The sequence below is a fragment of the Capricornis sumatraensis genome, chromosome 12 (genome assembly GCF_032405125.1).
Source record: "Capricornis sumatraensis isolate serow.1 chromosome 12, serow.2, whole genome shotgun sequence".
Classification (NCBI taxonomy): Eukaryota; Metazoa; Chordata; class Mammalia; order Artiodactyla; family Bovidae; genus Capricornis; species Capricornis sumatraensis.
In genome coordinates, this window is record NC_091080.1 from 71,300,327 (window position 1) to 71,319,505 (window position 19,179).

General features: G+C 38.3%; 1 non-coding gene across 1 annotated transcript; it reads left to right on the forward strand.

Moving 5' to 3' along the window:
• The first annotated feature begins 18,064 nt into the window (after positions 1–18,064).
• On the forward strand, positions 18,065–18,136 carry TRNAQ-CUG (transfer RNA glutamine (anticodon CUG)). Its single transcript has one exon. It is a non-coding gene; the product is annotated as a tRNA-Gln (tRNA).
• The last annotated feature ends 1,043 nt before the right edge of the window (positions 18,137–19,179 follow it).

Consider the following 19,179-nt stretch of genomic DNA (forward strand, 5'->3'; position numbering starts at 1 on the left):
TTAGAATTAAGTATGATGTGGTGCTGGTTTAGTTGCTAAGTTGTGTCTGACTCTTGTGACCTCATTGACTGTAACCTGCCAGGCTCCTAGGTCCATGGGATTTTCCAGGCAAGAATACTGGAATAGGTTGCCATTTCCTTCCCCAGGGGACCTTCCTGACCCAGAGATCAAACTTGGGTCTCCTGCATGGCAGGCAGATTCTTTACTGATTGAGTTACCAGGGAACCTTCTAAGTATAGCTATGTAGATAATTGCATTAAATATAATTCAACAACACAGAACAATTAAAATAAAGACAAATTACATACTGCATTTTTTAAAAAATCAAGATTTAACTATACAGTTTACAATAGAAACAGGTAAAACTCAAGAAAACTAGAGTGTCTACCTTATCATGGGACAATGAAGAATTGATTTTGCATTTATGCACATAAAAAGTGCTTTGTTATTAGTCATTAAAGAAGTGCAAATTGAAACCATATTGAGATACCATCACACTGACTACAGTGGTAAAATCTTTTAAATTATGACAAGAATAAATACTGGTGAAAATGTAGCAGAGATGGATATTGGTAGAGATGGATACTGGTAGGACTGGTAGGCAAGTAAAATTGTATGATCATTTTAAATATTATTCTAACATTCTTTTTCTATAAATTTATACCAACTTCATGACTCAGAAATTCCATATCTAGGTATTTCCCAAGATAAATCATGAGCTCACAAACACATACATAAATGTTCAAAGCTGCTTTTTTTCATAATAGCTCCAAATAGGAAACAACCAAAATGTCCAATGATATGACAACATATAGGCAAGTTTTTGTTTGTTCACATGAAAGAATACTATCCAGCAGTAAGTGAATGAACTAGGGAAGTATGTAGCAACATGGATTAAATTCAAAGAAAAATCTGTTGAGTAAAAAAGTAAGATGCAAAAGTGTATACCTAGTGATTCTTTTATATAATATTTCAGAAATGACAAATCTAGTCAGTGAAAAATGCTAGAACAATGGTTGGAAAGACAGCAGGGTCAGAGGGGATGACAATTGACTGGAAGGTGTATAAGTGATGTTTGTGAGTGACAGAAACATTCTATAACTTATTTGGGGCATAGAGTACATCAGTGTACACATTTGAAAACTCATGAATAGACTTCCATGCCTAAGCTTTGTGTGTGATACTGCATATAAATGATACTTTACTAGTTCAGTTCAGTAACTCAGTAGTGTCCGACTCTTTGCGACCCCATGAACCGCAGCATACCAGGCCTGCCTGTCCATCACCAACTCCCAGAGTTCACCCAAACCAATGTCCATTGAGGCGGTGATGCCATCTAAACATCTCATCCTCTGTCGTCCCCTTCTCCTCCTGCCCTCAATCTTTCCCTGCATCAGGGTTTTTTCAAATGAGTCAGCTCTTCACATCAGGTGGCCAAAGTATTGGAGTTTCAGCTTTAGCATCAGTCCTTCCAAAGAAATCCCAGGGCTGATCTCCTTTAGAATGGACTGGTTTGATCTCCTTGCAGTCCAAGGGACTCTCAAGAGTCTTCTCCAATACCACAGTTCAAAAGCATCAATTCTTCTGGGCTCAGTTTTCTTTATAGTCTAACTCTCACATCCATACATGACCATTGAAAAACCATAGCTTTGACTAGATGGACCTTTGCAAAGTAATGCCCCTGCTTTTTAATATGCTATCTAGGTTGGTCATAACTTTCCTTCCAAGGAGTAAGCCTCTTTTAATTTCATGTTGCAATCACCATCTGCAGTGATTTTGGAGCCCAGAAAAATAAAGGCAGCCACGGTCTCCACTGTTTTCCCATCTCTTTGCCATGATGTGATGGGACCAGATGCCATGATCTTAGTTTTCTGTATGTTGAGCTTTAAGCCAACTTTTTCACTCTCCTCTTTCACTTTCATCAAGAGGCTCTTTAGTTCTTCTTCACTTTCTGCCATAAGGGTGGTGTCATTTGCATATCTGAGGTTTTTGATATTTCTCCCTGCAAATACCTTAATGAAATAAATAATTTTAGTGAAAAAAAAAAAAAAACCAGAATTTCTGAAAGATATAGCTTATATACTTACTCCTTCCTGCCTTACTTTTTCTCTTCCTTCTCTTCCCCCTACCTACCTCTGATACCTGGGAAATTAAGACTAGTTGGAAAGCATGCTAAATTTCACAGAAACTTTGATAATTGCCTAGTTTATTTCAAAAGCAATTGAATAATATTATTTATCACTTATACAAAAAGATTTCTGGAAGTGATAAAGCTATAACCTCATTGCCTATTCCATTCACACAGTTATGCTCTCCTTGAATAAGCGTTAGCTCCAAAAAAAATCATTATTGTAGAAATAAAACTTGACATTGAGTTTTAGGACATTATTGTAATTTCCTGCACAAACACAGGGGTTTATAGTGTTGTTAATACAAGTTTTCATTTACTCTGCTGGCCAGGGTACTGGCAATTTCCCTTAATTATAAAAAGTCCTTATGTTTCGAACATAATGCACATAAGGACAAGGCAAAAAGTTAGCAATTAATTCTTAAGTAGGAAGTCATGTGGGTACAATGCAGCATGAGTTATTCTACCCTATTTCAAATCCCACAAAGGGACACTATCAACAAGAGTTTCACAATAACTGGCTTCAAACATATAGTTAAAATTAATACAACGTGTTCTGCCTTTGGAACTCAGTGTGAGCTGCATGAACTGTTTTAGAAAACGCTTACCCTAATCTCAAACCAACTGTAAATTGTGAACTTTTCTCTTTTAAACTCTAATAACCTGTGGCTTGATTTTTTAGTGAGCAATTCTAGCATTCTTGTAATTAAATTTCTAAAGAAATGGCATGCTAGTCTAAAGAAGATCAAAACAGTTGTCAAGTTATTGCTAATCTGTTTTCTGTGTCAATCTGTTATTGGTCTGACACTTTAGATGGAACTTAGGGTTGATTGATTCTCTTTTTAAGACTGGTCCTTCTTTATTCATTGGAATGACCATTTCTTTTTCAGAGGTCCCAAGAGCAGAATTTCATACCCTATACACAATTTACATGCAATATTTATTGTATTATTAATGAAATATTTTTAATATAAAGCTAAAATAAAATTTTTATGAACATATACTTCTGTAAATGTAATACAATATGAGGGAATGCAGGGAAGAACAATGTGACTGCATATTGAATCTATTCCCTTAGCTATAAGTTGTGCTCTGTAGCCTGTGCTTAGTCATAGTGGCTCTTGACTTGTCTCCTCAAACAAAAGGATGTTGCCTATAGCCTATAATAAATATAATAGCTCTTCCTCCAGGCTTTGCCTCCCAGGCTTGACCTTTCATGGCATAACACTTCTCATTCATATAGAGATTAAAAACTTGCAGAACAAAAAATAACATTTGTCTTGTTTAAAGTTTACAAGAACGTTATGACAAGACCTAGTGGACAGCTTCAAAAACAAAAGAAACTCACATCCCCTCTGGGATCTGGCCAAGCGCCAAGAAGTCTACAACAACCAGCCACACTACCTCTCATTTTAGAATAAAAGAAGCTTGAATCTGGATTCAGGGAAGATGGTTCTTGGAGACACTCATCTATCATCTTCTCAGTCTGCCACCTTTCTGAGTAAAGTCATTACGGTATTCTTTGCCACCATACCTCTTCTCTCAATTTATTGTCTGGTCTATTTTTCAGAGAATAGTATGAAGTTCAACTCTATATCAGGCATAGTATATATGACAAAGATTTTAAGAATCAGAGGTGAGACTGAGAGAATAGTATATATAGGGGGAATATACTTGAAATGCATATTTAGTTACTTAAAAAAATAAAGAGACGATAGAATTAAGAATGTAATCGTCATTTTATGTGTACTTTTAAAAAATTCTTGACCATTGTATTCGATTTCTAGGTCTGCTGTAACAGCGTACTGCAGAGGGGTGGCCTAAAACAATAGAAATTTATCCTGTTACTATTGTGGTGCTGGGAAAAGCCAATTATAACTCTATCTTGGAACTGTTTCTTGGACTTACCTTTCATTGCTTTTCTTTAATTATACAAAATGGCCTGCCTCAGAGAATCCTGCCCCTCTGCCTGACTGTTAAACTAAAGTGCCTTTGTACATAATCCTATCTACATGTAAATGGCAGGATGGAAAATATTAATACATCTCCTGTCTGAGGTTTGCCAGTCTAGGTGATATTGCAAGATTAATGGCCTTTTACTTTGTTTCCTCATCTCTCCAGCATCTCTGTTCTATAAAAGAATCTGGCATCAGTACCCCAATAAGATGGTTATTTTTGAGACATTAGTCTTCAATCTTCTTGGTCTGACGGCTATCCAAATAAAGTCATATTCCTTGCCTTAATGCCTTGTCCTTCCAATTCATTGGCCTGTTGTGCAGCAGGAAGAGCAAGTTGGATTCAATAACACTGGAAGCTAGAGGACCAAAATCAGTAAATGCAAAACTCTCTCTAGAATCCAGGGAATAATATTCACCATGCTTCATTCCACTTCTGGGTATTTTTCTGGAGAAACAAAAACACTAATTTGAGAAGATATTTACACCTCTATGGGTTTCCCAGCTGGCACTATTGATAAAGAACTTTCCTGCCAATGTAGGAGACACCAGTTTGATTCATGGGTTGGGAAGATCCCCTGAAGAAGGGCATGGCAACCGACTCCAGTATTCTTGCCTGGAAAATCCAATGGACAGAGGAGCTTTGTGGGCTACAGGCCACAGGGTTTCAAAGACTAAGACATGATTTAAGTGACTTAGCATGCATACACTCATGCATACCCTCCTATATTCACTACAGCACTATTCGCGATAGCCAAGATATGGAAGCAACCTAACCTCCCATTAGATGAATTGTTATTAGATGAGTAGATAAGGAATATATTGTAAATATACACAATGCGATATTAGTTATAAAAGATGAATGAAATCTTGCCATTTTCAACAACATGGATGGCCATTGTGGGTTTTATGCTAAAAGAAAGAATTTAAACAGAGAAAGACAAATACTGTATGATTTTACTTTTATGGATAACCTAAAAAAATTGTTTTGAAATGAAAAGGCATGAAAAACCATGTACAGACTGATATAGAGAACGAACAGCTGGTGCCAGAGTGTAAAGGATTGGGAAGGATGACTGAAATAAGTAAGGGACATCAAGAGATATTAACTTCCAGTTATAATATAAAGTAAGTCATTGGAATGAAATATGCAGAGCATTGGGAATATAGTCAAAAGTACGATAACGACTATGTTTGGTGATAGTTGGTGGTTAGGCCTATTGTGGTTATTGTGTAATGTATAAAAATATTGAATGACACTGTTTTACACCTGCAACTAACATAATATTTAAGTCAATTATAAGAGGAGCTACCCCACGTCCAAGGAAGGAGCAGTGGCTGCACTTTGCTGGAGTAGCCATGAAGAGATAACCCATGTCCAAGGTAAAGGAAACCCAAGTAAGATGGTAGGGACTGAGAGAGGGAATCAGAGGGCAGACAGACTGAAACCAAATTCACAGACAACTAGCCAATCTGATCACATGGACCACAGCCTTGTCTAAGTCATTGAATCTAAGCTATGCCGTGTGGGGTCACCGATCACAGACAGGTCATGGTGCAGAGGTCTGATAGAACGTGGTCCACTGGAGAAGGGAATGGCAAACCACTTCAGTATTCTTGCCTTGAGAACCCCATGAACAGTATGAAAAGGCAAAAAGATAGGACAGTGAAAGATGAACTCCCCAATTCGGTAGGTGCCCAATATGTTACTGGAGATCAGTGGGGAAATAACTCCAAGAAGAATGAAGGAATGAATCCAAAGAAAAATCAACACCCAGTTGGGGATGGGACTGGTGATAGAAGCAAGGTTTGATGCTGTAAAGAGCAATATTGCATAGGAACCTGGAATGTTAGGTCCATGAATCAAGGCAAATTGGAAGTGATCTAACAGGAGATGACAAGAGTGAACATCAACATTCTAGGAATCAGCAAACTAAGATTGACTGGAAGGGTTGAACTTAACTCAGATGACCAAAATATCTACTTCCATGGGCAGGAATCCCTTAGAAGAAATGGAGTAGCCATCATAGTCAACAAAAAAGTCCACAATGCAGTACTTGGATGCAATCTCAAAAATGACAGAATGATCTGTGTTCATTTCCAAGGCAAATCGTTCAATATGACTGTAATCCAAGTCTATGCCCCAACCAGTAACACTGAAGAAGCTGAAGTTGAACAGTTCTATGAAGACCTATAAGACCTTTTAGAACTAACTCCCAAAAAAGATGTCCTTTTCATTATAGGAGACTGGAATGCAAAAGTAGGAAGTCAAGAAATACCAGTAGTAACAGGCAAATTTGTTCTTGGAGTACAGAATGAAGCAAGGCAAAGGCTGATAGAATTCTGCCAAGAGAATGCACTGGTCATAGCAAACACCCTCTTCCAACAACAGAAGAGAAGACTCTACACATGGACATCACTAGATGGTCAACACCAAAATTAGATTGATTATATTATTTGCAGCCAAAGAAGGAAAAGCTCTATACAGTCAGCAAAAACAAGACTAGGAGCTAACTGTGGCTCAGAACATGAACTCCTTATTACTTAATTCAGACTGAAATTGAAGAAAGTGGAGAAAACCACTAGACCATTCAGGTATGACCTAAGTCAAATGCCATATGACTATACAGTGGAAGTGAGAAATAGATTCAAGGGACAAGATCTGATAGACAGAGTGCCTGATGAACTATGGAAGGAGGTTCCTGACAATGTACAGGAGACAGGAATTAAGAACATCCCCAAGAAAACGAAATGCAAAAAAGCAAAATGGCGATCTGAAGAGGCCTTACAAATAGCTGTGAAAAGAAGGGAAGTGCAAAGCAAAGGAGAAAAGAAGAGTTATACCCATTTGAATGCAGAGTTCTAATGAATAGCAATAAGACATAAGAAAGCCTTCCTCAGTGATCAGTGCAAAGAAATACAGGAAAATAATAGAATGGGAAATACTAGGGATCTCTTCAAGAAAATTAGAGATACCAAGGGAACATTTCATGCAAAGATGGGCGCTAAAAAGGACAGAAATGGTATGGGACCAAACAGAAGCAGAAGATATTAAGAAGAGGTGGCAAGAATACACAGAAGAACTCTGCAAAAAAGATCTTCAGCACCCAGATAATCAGGATGGTGTGATCACTCACCTAGAGCCAGACATCCTGGAATGTGAAGTCAAGTGGACCTTAGAAAGCATCACTACGAACAAAGCTAACGGAGGTGATGAAATTTCACTTGAGCTATTTCAAAACCTGAAAGATGATGCTGTGTAAGTGCTGCACTCAATATGCCAGCAAATTTTGAAAACTCAGCAGTAGTCACAGGACTGGAAAAGGTCAGTTTTCATTCCAATCCCAAAGGAAGGCAGTACCAAAGAATGCTAAAACTACCACACAATTTCACTTATCTCACATGCTAGCAAAGTAATGCTCAAAATTCTCCAAACCAGGCTTCAGTAATAAGTGAACTATGAACTTTCAGATGTTCAAGCTGGTTTTAGAAAAGGCAGAAGAACTAGAGATCAAATTCCAACATCTGCTGGATTATGGAAAAAGCAAGAGAGTTCCAGAAAAACATCTATTTCTGCTTTATTGACTATGCCAAAACCTTTGACTGTGTGTATCACAATACATTGTGGAAAATTCTGAAAGAGATTGGAATACCAGACCACCTGACCTGCCTCTTGAGAAACCTATATGCAGGTCAGGAAGCAACAGTTAGAACTGGACATGGAAAAACAGACTGGTTCCAAATAGGAAAAGGTATTCGTCAAGGCTGTATATTGTCACCCTGCTTATTTACTTATATGCAGAGTCCATCATGAGAAACGCTGGGCTGGAGGAATCACAAGCTGGAATCAAGATTGACAGAGGAAATATCAATAACCTCAGATATGCAGATGACACCACCCTTATGGCAGAAAGTGAAGAGGAACTAAAAAGCCACTTGATGAAAGTGAAAGAGGAGAGTGAAAAAGTTGGCTTAAAGCTCAACATTCAGAAAACTAAGAGCATGGCATCTAGTCCCATCATTTAATGGGCAATAGATGGGGAAACAGTGTCAAACTTTATTTTGGGGGGCTCCAAAATCACTGCTTATGGTGACTGCAGCCATGAAATTAAAAGACGCTTACTCTTTGGAAGGAAAGTTATGACCAACATAGACAGCATATTAAAAAGCAGAGACATTACTTTGCCAACAAAGGTCCATCTAGTCAAGGCTGTGGTTTTTCCAGTGGTCATGTGTGGATGTGAGAGTTGGACTATGAGGACAGCTGAACACTGAAGAATTTTTTCTTTTGAACTGTGGTGTTGGAAAAGACTCTTGAGAGTCCCTTGGACTGCAAGGAGATCCAACCAGTCCATTCTGAAGGAGATCAGCCCTGGATATTCATTGGAAAGACTGATGCTGAAGCTGCAACTCCAACACTTTGGCCACCTGATGCGAAGAGAACCCTGATGCTGGGAAAGATTGAAGGCAGGAGGACAAGAGATGACAGGGCATGAGATGATTGGATGGCATCACTGACTTAATGGACATGGGTTTGGGTGAAATCCAAGAGTTGGTGATGGACAGGGAAGTCTGGCATGCTGCGGTTCATGGGGTCGCAAAGAGTCAGACACGACTGAGCAACTGAGCTGAACTGAACTGAAAGGACATGAATTTTTAAGGAGACAATATTCAACCGAATCCAGTAATAATCAATAAAAAGTATTTTAATGTCAGTCTCCTTTAGGGAGTCAATATAATTTAACTAAACGTATGGAATTATGGTATTGTATCATTTACTAATTTATTTATTTGTTCATTCACAGACACTTACAGAACACCTATACAGTAATAGTCCCTGTGATGGCTGTTACTGAGGAGGAAAGAAAGAATAAGTGAAAAAAGAAAGGAAGAGAATGAGAGGGAAGAAAGAAGGGAAAGAAGGAAGGAGATACAAAAATAGAGACAAAACCTAAAAATACAAAATTTATTACTATTTTAAGTTGAGTAGGTCGTTTTTTCCTTTGAAAAATGTATTTGATGCAAAATTACTAAACAGAAAATGTCCTGTGATGATACTAATGTAATTTCTACAAAGGTGATGTCACATGCCATATTATTTACATAGGATATTTAACTCCCAAATGTTAATTTCCCAGATCAGTCACTGGAAAAAGTAATGAATAGAACCATAATCATCACGTCCTAGAGATACTAATTATTTAGTAACTAGAAAAACAAGATTACACAAAATTTTCCCTAAAACAACACTCCATGGACACTGTAAACAAGATATACAAAGAAAGCAATATAAAACTCTATTATCTGCTGGATTTTCAACCTCAAGCTCTAAAAATGAAATATCTACTGCTAACTAGGTTAATTTTCAACCTATTTCTGACCAGTCATACACTAAATCTCAAAATATGCTATGGAAATCACTGTATTCAAATTATCTCTAATGACTATTAAATAGATACATTCTTTGGCATAAGACTACTAACTTTCTCAGAATCTTTATTGATAAGTATAAGAATTTGCATTTAAATTAGTTCTTTAGCAGATTCTAACATTAAAGTTTAAGAACCAATGCTGTAACTTATAAACAATACTGTATGTGCTTAGTCACTCAATAGTGTCTGACTCTTTGTGACCCCATGGACTATAGCCCACCAGGCTCCTCTGTCAATGGGATTCTTCAGGCAAGAATACTGAAGTGGATACCCATTCCCTTCTCTAGGGGATCTACCTGGACCACGGATCAAACCTGGGTGTCCTGCATTACAGGCAGATTCTTTACCATCTGAGCTACCAGAGAAGTGCAGCCCATTAAAAACATTACTAAAAAGGCAAAAAGAAAAAGAAAGTCCTTACAACAAGAAATGTTATAGTATGGAAAAACTAAAATGAGACAGGGAAAATAAGAAAGAACCACTGCTGATGCTACGAAGAGAAAATAGTTCTGGGGTGGGTGAGTAGAATTGACAAGAGGGGCCATCTGCAGTTTTTGTTGATAAGATAAAATGCATGAAACATAGTCAATAATTGCTGAAATGTTGATCTTCAGTTCAGTTCAGTTCAGTCACTCAGTCGTGTCCAACTCTTTTCAACCCCATGAATCGCAGCATGCCAGGCCTCCCTGTTTCACCAACTCCCAGAGTTCACTCAGACTCAGGTCCATCGAGTCAGTGATGCCATCCAGCCATCTCATCCTCTGTTGTCCCCTTCTCCTCCGGCCTCCAATCCCTCCCAGCATCAGAGTCTTTTTCAATGAGTCAACTCTTCGCGTCAGGTGGCCAAAGTACTGGAGTTTCAGCTTTAGCATCATTCCTTCCAAAAAAGTCCCAGGGCTGATCTAACTATGGTCAAACCCCTGAAGCCTACAGATTTTTTTTTTTTTCTTAACTAGTATTCTAATTCAGTTCCTTGAAATCTAATTTTCTCTCCAAGTGAAGTGATCTCACCTATCTAAGGAAAGCATTAAAGATGTAAAGTATATAAAAATTTCAAGTGGTCCTAGCCCATTGAATGGAGTGAAGAGAGAAAAAATCATTTTAGTTGGAATGTTGGTAACTCTTGGTAATACTCACCTCACTTATATTGTTCAGTAATTCATGATCTGGGAAGAACTATTTGAAAAATAATATTCTAAAACATAGTTAAATTCAGTCTATAAACATGTGTTAAGATTCTGTGTTTTGTTATATTATAAAAATATATGAATTTGCATGTGTCTGTCAGAAATAGTTATTTATATAATACTATAATGGAGGGCTTCCCAGGTGGCTCAGCAGTAAGAATCCGGCTGGCAACGCAGCAGACACTGGTTTGATCCCTAGGTCAGGAAGGTCACCTGGGGAAGGAAATGGCAACCCACTCCCATATCCTTGCCTGGGAAATTCCAGGGACAGATGAGCCTGGTGGGCTATAGTCCATGGGATCACAAAAGAGTGGGACTTGACTTTGCAACTAAACAACAAAAACAGCAAAACATAATACCATAAATCCTTTTGGTGTTAGTAGATTGGACTAGATTCTTGATCATAAAACCAAAATTTTATTCTAATTGAAGCATCCCGGAGTTCAGGTTTTTAAAACTATGTAAAAATCCACAGATTAAAGAACATCAGGCCATATTCTTTTCACTTTCTTACTAAAAGGTAGTCTAAAACCCTGATGTTCCAGACCTGGCTGATCTAAAAGTTTATTTTTCTTAGGCTCAAGGCCAACCTTAACAGTTTCTTCTCCTTTTGCCAATAGCACCACATCAATTTGATAAGAACTGTAACAGTAGTCACAAAGGGGCATATGCCCAGTGACAGCTGTAAAGAAAATCAAAAGAGGAACTGGAGATTCACCTTCAACTCAGAGAATGGCTGACCTAATCTTCTCAGTGCAGGCCTTTCTAAAATAAGGATTTGTTCCAAGAAAAACTAGGCATAATCTTTTTTTAAACAGTACATCCATTCAGGACCAAGAGAAAAAAAAGAAACAGTACACTTCAACAAGAATTCATTATCACATGTAAAGTCTAACACATGGCATATTGACCCAATTAATAGCCTTGAATGTCATCTACTCCCAGAAGTATTTTATTTTGTCTTGTGTGTTATTTATTTGTGTTGTTTATTTGTGTGTATGTTAGGGAGGAAGAGTTGTGGGCTCCCTTAAAAGCAAATAACACATGAAGCTCTACCTCATAGATCACATAACTTAATTTTTTACTAAATCAAAAGATATATATGGAATTTAGAAAGATGGCAATGACGACCCTGTATGCAAGACAGCAAAAAAGACACAGATGTGTATAACGGACTTTTGGACTCAGAGGGAGAGGGAGAGGGTGGGATGATTTGCGAGAATGGCATTGTAACATGTATACTATCATGTAAGAATCGAATCGCCAGTCTATGTCCGACGCAGGATACAGCATGCTTGGGGCTGGTGCACGGTGATGACCCAGAGAGATGTTATGGGGAGGGAGGTGGGAGGGGGGTTCATGTTTGGGAATGCATGTACACCCGTGGTGGATTCATGTCAATGTATGGCAAAACCAATACAGTATTGTAAAGTAAAATAAAGTAAAAAAAAAAAAATTAAAAATTTAAAAATTATAGACTGTAAATAGCATTTTATAGATTTAAAAAGCTATGGCATAGGCAGATAAACTTGTTTAAGTTTTATAACAGTGACCTTACAATAAGTTGTCATCACAGACTGGGAAATCAATAGTTTTAACCACGTATTCAACTTTCAAGTATTCATTTTGTTTATATTCTATCATTACAATTATATTGAAACACTAAATGGGTACTGACAAAAAAAAAAAAAATTTGCTTAAATAAAAAGGTACAGCTCAATGAGCTTTCAGGAACTGAACCACAATCAACATCAAGAAACAGAACCACTTAGAAGCAACCACCCTCATGCCTCCTCTTCATCAAATACGTTTCCCCAAAAGTAACCACTATCTGGATTCACAGCACCATGGATCAGTTCTGCCTGCTTTTGAAAGCACGTAAATGAGATGATACAATTTTAATTTATGTCTGGTTGCTTTTTCTCACTAGGGCTTCCTTACTGGCTCAGACAGTAAAGAATCTGTGTGCAATACAGGAGGCTGGGTTCAATTCCTGGGTCGAGAATATCCCCTGGAGAAGGGAATGGCAACACACTCCAGTATTCTTGCTTGGAGAATTCCATGGACAGAGGCTTCTGGTGGGCTACAGTCCATAGGGTCACAAAGAGTTAGACACGACTGAGGGACCAACCATTTCACTTTCACTTTTTATCAAATTCTATTTTAAAAATAGAGCCCTGATGTTGCTTGTTCAGTTCAGTTCAGTCACTCAGTCGTGTCCGACTCTTTGCGACCCCAGGAATCGCAGCATGCCAGGCCTCCCTGTCCATCACCATCTTCCGGAGTTCACTCAGACTCACGTCCATCAAGTTAGTGATGCCATCCAGCCATCTCATCTTCTGTTGTCCCCTTCTCCTGCCTTCAATCTTTCCCAGCATCAACGTCTTTTCCAAAGAGTCAGTTCTTCGCATCAGATAGCCAAAATGTCGGAGGTTTAACTTCAGCATCAGTCCTTTCAATTAATATTCAGGACCGTTAGGATTGACTGGTTGGATCTCCTTGCAGTCCAAGGGACTCTCAAGAGTCTTGTCCAACACCACAGTTCAAAGCATCAATTCTTTAGTGCTCAGTTTTCTTTATAGTCCAACTCTCACATCCATAAATGAATACTGGAAGAGCCATAGCTTTGACTATGAACTCCAAATTACAACTCACTGCTGAACAACCATTGACAGGAGAATGTTGGATCCCACTGAAAAAGATACCCCAATGTCCAAGGGCAAATGAGAAGCCCCAGCAAGATCGGAGGAGGGGTGTAATCACATTTAGAATAAAATCTCATACCTGCCAGAGATACATGGAGGTCTCAAACAAAACCTTGTGTGCACCAGAACCCACCTCCCACAGAGACTGAGTGAGACCTTCCTTTGAGTGTTTGAGTATTTCCCACAGAGGTACAGGTCAGCAGTGGCCTGCCTCAGGGCAGGGGCTCTGGCTGCAGCAGACCTGGGTCACACATCATGTGGCATAAGCCCTCTTGAAGGAGGTCGCCATTAACCCCACCATAGAGCCACTGAGTAGACAAGCCACAAACTGCAGAACAATTATACAAAATAAATTATTGCACAATTAAGGAAGTTTTAGGACCCACAACAGATTTCCCAACTTGGGGATTTAGCAAAGGGACTGAGAACACCAGGGAATTTGACTTCGGAGGCCAGTGGGGTTTGATTATAGAACTTACACAGGACTGGGGAAACAGACTTTTGGAGGGCACAAACAAAACCTTGTGCACGCCAGGACCCAGGAGAAAGGAGCAGTGACCCTACAAGAGACTGACCCAGACTTGCCTGTCAGTGTACAGGAGTGTCTGGTGGAGGTGCGGATTGGGGGTTGGCCTGCTGCAAGGTTGGGGCCACTGAGTGCAGCAGTGTGTGCATGGGACCTTTTGAAGGAGATCACCATTATCTTCATTGAGAGTGAAAGTAAAGTTGCTCAGTCGTGTCTGACTCTGCGATTCCATGAACTGTAGCCCACCAGGCTCCTCCATCCATGTAATTTTCCAGGCAAGAGTACTGGAATGGTTTGCCATTTCCTTCTCCAGGGCATCTTCCTGACCCAGGGATCAGACCTGGGTCCCCCAAATGGCAGGCTTTACCATCTGAGCCACCAGGGAAGCCCATTATCTTCATTACCTCCTTCCTTCTGTAGCGTCCTTGAAGGCCACCCAGATGGGGTAACACAAGATGGTAGAACCTCCAGAAGCCTAGGGTCCTGTGTCGTGAAGTGAATTCCACTGACAGTGAGCATGTAAAATGAGTATAGAATTCACCTCAAGTAGTGGATGTAACAAGAGCAAAAGAACTGATAAATATGGCAGTGATTTAGCAGTCAGCTTGTAAATGGTAAGAAACTGATATGCGTATGCTTAGTCTCTCATTTGTGTCTGACTTTTCCAACCCATGGACTGTAGCTTGCCAGGGTCTTCTATCCATGGGATTTCCTAGGCAAGAATACTAGAAGGGATTGCCATTCCCTTCTGCAGGAGATCTTCTTGGCCCAGGGATCAAACCTGGGTCTACTGCATTGAAAGCAGATTCTTTACCATTTGAGCCGCTAGAGAAGTTGACAAGAACCTGATATGGGAAGTAAGAAATAAATCCACATACATTATATGAGGACACCTTATTTGGTTACCTTGCTGCCCACTTATCTTGACGTGGCAATCAAAATCCCAATGAACTAGTAACTATATGGAAAGATCTTAAGAAAAAAAAATGTTAATAGTGTATACTGGTTATTACAATAGTGTATATTGGTTAATACCTAGAGGATATACTTGGCAAGATGTTATAAAACAACATTGAGCTCATAAAGAATGGGCTAGTCCATTAGAATAAGTGAAATAGGAAGAGAGAATCCAGAATCTGTGTGAATTGTGAACACTGATTGCTTTTAGTAAGAGATGAAATTGAGGAAGCTGTTGAAAAAGATTGATTTAATGTGAATGGTCCATACAATGCAGTATTAGTTTACGGGAAAAAGTGAGCACCCATTTTTGAAATAAATAGTTTGATAAATATCTGACATTGGCTGTCTTGTTACAAGGGTGCCATGAAATCAATTAGGGAAACAGAGTAGATGGTAAGATTCTCACATTTCATATTCCTATCAGCCCTTACATTTTCAATTTTCAGTTGTACAGTCAGACATATCCTTTCAAATTCTCCCAAAATGTTGCAATTTTTAGAGATCAAATTTTACAAGAACATTTCTCACACCTGCATTAACATTCTGTCATTAAGATCTGGCAGCACACTAAGATGTCCCCTAAGATTTTCCTCCTTCTGGTGTATGTGCCCTGCATAATCCTCTGTGAAGATGAAAATGTCATTCCATGAATAGGTTATGTTATATTAGCACTGCTGCTGCTGCTGCTGCTGCTAAATTGCTTCAGTCGTGTCCAACTCTGTGCGACCCCAGAGACGGCAGCCTACCAGGCTCCCCCATCCCTGGGATTCTCCAAGCAAGAACTCTGGAGTGGATTCCCATTTCCTTCTCCAATGCATGAAAGTGAAAAGTGAAAGTGAAGTTGCTCAGTCATGTCCGACTCCTAGCGATCCCATGGACTGCAGCGTATGAGGCTCCTCTGTCCATGGGATTTTCCAGGCAAGAGTATTGGAGTGGATTGCCATTGCCTTCTCCAGTACAGTTGATCTTAAGATGACTATCCAGTGGGTGTCATCACATTAGTTCTTTAAAAGGTGTTTTCTCTTACTAGTAGAAAAAATGGACATCTGAGAGATAAATCCCAGCTGACCTGGAAGAAAGCAAAAACCCACGCTGTGAACTGCCCATGGAAGTGGGATGCCCTTTAAAATCTTACCATGATCCTAGCACACAGTTAGCAGGAAAGGGATGACTTTGGTCCCACAATGGCAAAGAAATTAAGCTTCAACCATCTAAATAAAAGTGGATGAGTTATTTTTTTTCCTAATAAACTTTTACAGGACTAAACTAGAATAGAATTGAAGTAGAATGTTAAATTTATCCATGGTCAGAATATCCCTATGTTTTATGTGACATCCAAAAAATGTCTGAATATGAATGGCACATTAATGGATGTCATCTAGTAACTAAGGGGATGATGCTTTTTAGTAAAGCTGAGAGTCTCCCAATCTTCATAAACCCTAGATATATATTGGGGTTGTGAATTTTTCTTTCAAAGATAGATATTCTGCCATAGTGCAGAATAAACATATTCTAAGTGGAGAACACTATTTTGGACACTAATTACTTTGAAAAAAGAGAAATATATATATTATTTTAAAAATAGAATGTGCAGAAAACCATCATAAGTTAATTTACACATGTGCTAATATGCATGTATAAATTTTGAATATACATGCAAACACTTAAGTTGAATTTAAGAGGGAGCTTTCTGTGATGGTACAATAGAATGAAAAAATATTTGGTAAAATGGAATAATGCTGTTACATTATCCCAGAAATCGTGATGATAAATACATACATATGAATTTTTATGAGATTGTGTATATTTTACCTATACAAAGACACTACAAATTTATTGAATAAATGGCTTATTTTGAATAAAAGTCTTGCCAGTAATTAGGAGCAATGAAAGGCACTCTTTTAATGATATATATATAGATAGATAAAAGTCTTTAATTTTTATTTTATGTGAAATTAGAGTAACAAAGCAGTAGATGAGGCTTTTTTGTTTGTTTGTTTTGAAGAACTGCTAATAGCATAGTTTCTAAGTGCACAGAGAACAAAACACTTGGTAGTTATTTTTAGAGACTATTTGTCATCTATGAGGATTATTTTAAGAAGACAGGAGACATAATAAGTTACAATACTCTGTCTATTGATTATATGCTTGATTTAAGATAGACATTTTTGTGGTAAAAATCTCTTAAATAAATGTTCATTTAGTTGTGTCAATTTTATTCATGTGACATTCAGACTCATCAGAAGCAAAAGTAAAGTTATATTGTGGGCACTGGAAACTTCCATTCAAAACTGAGTTATATATGAACAACCTTAATCACATTCACTTTTAACTTGAAGGAAATCTGAAAAGACAAACAAGAGTATCTTTCCAAGAGAATGAATCCAACATTCAAGTATCAGCATTTGTTTAACAACTCTAGTCCGGACCGGACCAGGACTGGTTTTTGTGTGTACAGAAGCTTGTGCATATATATAAACGTATATATAATTTATAACTCACATATATAGTGTAGTTAACTATAATGATTTGTACAGATTTAGCCAGAATTTATTGTCAGGATAAAAAACCACCTCTGCAGGGCAGCATCTTCATTCCAGGAAAGAGTTTAGGATCACATTTTGCTATTGGCACCAGGATATGTCCACACTGACTTATCTATGCATTGTTCTGCTAAAGGTAGACATGCCTTCAGGCAGCTCTTGCTGAGCTGTCTGGATACTCAGTGTCCTCTGTTCTTTGATCCATGCATTCTGTACTCTTCATGTCTAAACCCCAAGGATAATATGATCATCCGACTTCCTGACATGCTGACACTTCTCTCTAGGTAGCAAAATGAGCTACTGCATTTATGGATAAATAAACAGACAAATGAAATTGGTGTGTCTATTAATTTCTCCATGCCTTCAGTACAATCTCGGGCATGAACCTTGCTTGTGGCAGTGGGGCATTTGTCAATGTGACCCAGGCAGATGCTTGAGAAACACATTCACTTGAGGATTAGTCTCATCTTGCTGTTCTTTGCAAAGCACACAAACATCAAGTGATTTAATACAACCAAGTCTGCTTAAGAAAGACACATGACCTGATGTTGGCTGACATGTGAATGAGGTCTCAAAAGCTAACAGCCAGCCAACCACTAAATCTGAAAGACATCATACAGCATGCCATAGTTCCATGGTATAATGGTGAGCACTCTGGACTCTGAATCCAGAGATCTGAGTTCAAGTCTCAGGGGGACTATGCCCAGTGTCTTTGGGCTTCCCAGGTGGCTCAGATAGTAAAGAAACTGCCTGCAGTGCAGCAGACCCAGGTTCGATCCCTGGGTTGGGAAGATCCTCTGGAAAAGGGAACGGATACCCACTCTAGTATTCTTGCCTGGAGAATTCCATGGACAGAGCAGCCTGGTGGGTTATAGTCCATAGGGTTGCAAAGAGTCAGACACGACTGGGCAACAAACATTTGAACATTCTTTGGCATTACCCTTTTCGGAAATTGAATGAAAACTGACTTTTTTCCCAGTCCTGTGGCCAATGCTGTTTTCCCAATTTGCTGGCATATTGAGTGCAGCACTTTAATAGCATCATCTTTTTAGGGTTTTGAATAGCTCAGCTGAAATTCCATCCTAAGTATATAGTGTTTACCATTTAGTCCTTTATGTTTTATTTTAAAGATACTTGGTGAAGCATATTGGGAAACAGAAATGGTTAAAAGACAACTTTTAATTTCACCTGACAGAAATTTCTGAGTTACAAACAAAATATGCTCAAATTATTATTTACAAAACTAGTTTCTGGCTATCAATCAAGAATTTGCTTTTTCAAAATTATTGTCAAATTATTAATTAATAGATAAAAAACTAAAGCCAAGAAACTACAGAAACTTCAATGGTATGATCAAATTAAAACCAATAATAAAACAAGTATTATTATTTGGAACTACCCAGTGTTTTATTCATGACATTTTAAGCCTCAATTCAGGAAATTAAGGATAATGTGAGGAAAAATAATAAATAAGGGAAAATTGGGCCACCTCTTCTTCAATTTTTGATGAGAAAATTTGAAAAGTTAACTTTTTTTTAATCCAGTGTTTAACTATAAATTGGGTAAAAAGAAGAGAAAGAGGAAGAAAGGTTTGGAATTAAAAAGGGAGGACAGTGTGAGCAGTAGAGAAGTTATAGAAAGCCACAACAAAGATAAAAAGGGAAGTTTGTTTTTTTTTTTTCATCAACTGTCTAATGAACTTGGGTATAACTCTAGGTGTCACTTAGTGTAAAAGGATGAAGT